Source organism: Rattus norvegicus, chromosome 9 (assembly GCF_036323735.1).
Source record: "Rattus norvegicus strain BN/NHsdMcwi chromosome 9, GRCr8, whole genome shotgun sequence".
Lineage (NCBI taxonomy): Eukaryota > Metazoa > Chordata > Mammalia > Rodentia > Muridae > Rattus > Rattus norvegicus.
In genome coordinates, this window is record NC_086027.1 from 13,092,885 (window position 1) to 13,094,248 (window position 1,364).

Below are 1,364 nucleotides of genomic sequence, written 5' to 3' on the forward strand. Positions count from 1 at the left end.
CCACTGCACAGAGAACAGCTGCCTAGTCCCGTACTCAGAACTCAGGTGACCTCCTGGCTGTGTTCTGGTGTTACAAAGAGAACTTAAAGATTGTGATTTAAGATTGCCAGTGTTACATTGACTAACTCAAACATATTTTTAATTAAGGAAAAATCATACAGGTAGAGATTGTTACAAGATTTACGAAGGACTGATGAGGTTTTGGAACTTGTGAGAGCATTACAGCCAGTTTACTTACTCCAACTGCCATTTCAGGATAGATTTAGAGGATTGCTAACAGCCTCATGTTAGATAATTTTGTTGCTTCTTCAGTGTAAGAAGTTAGAACTTAAATCTTTCAATGTATATAGTAATTTTTACTACAAACCTTTGCTCTTAAAATGAGCTTTAATATTTGGGGAGTAGCTGTCACACTACTCCGGATAAGAATATTTGAAGCTAATTTTAAGCTTCTAAAGATATGTCAATTGGCTAAGTACCTCACCTTACCAGAGGACTTAGGTCTTTGTTATGCACATTGGAGATAAAGCTTCAGCTGTGTTAGTACAGAGTTGTGGACTAGAGTCATGGAAGTATTTTGAATAGAAACCTGGTAAAACATATCTTATTCCAAACAACAGTTAATTGGTTACTACTAAATACTGATATTTGGCCTATTACATATACAACTTTTTCAGGCAAAATTGATAATTTTACTCTTTACATGCTTTTGTACTTCCTGCATATTTGTGCGTACAATCCATAGGAAATGCGCTTAGTGCATTTATAGGTGGTTCATCTAATGAAAAGGCTACAGGTATGATTGGATCACTTGTTTATTCTCCTGAGTTTCTGCTGCTTCAGCACAGATTATTAAATTCCATGCTTTAGCCGCTGTTTTTAAAATGTTAAAAAATCAAGCTTTCAATTCATATACTGATAGCCAATGTGTGGCTTGTGGTTTACAATTGATTTCAATTACTTAATGCTTTATTAGAGACAAGTTTTCTACATGAAATCAGTGAGTGATTTAGTGTAAATGTCTGACAACTCACTGTCCTTTCAGTGCTCTGGCTCAGACAACTAAACAAAACCATAGACCCAGCTCTTTAAAAATGGTAATAGAATTGCTAACACACACTCACGAAAAGAGGAAGACTCCATTTGCTTACTTTCAACTCCCAGCTTCACCCTGCCAGCTCAGGGATTTCTAGTAAGACTGAATCTGGACAATATTTACAAGATTTGACATTTCTAATTAATGCTTATGTTTAGGTAAATAAAGTTTGTGAGGTGCTAGAGAAATGGCTTAGTGGTTAAGAGCACTAAATACTGTTCCTTTATAGGACATTTAAGAACTCAAACTGGATTGCCTGGGCTCTTTA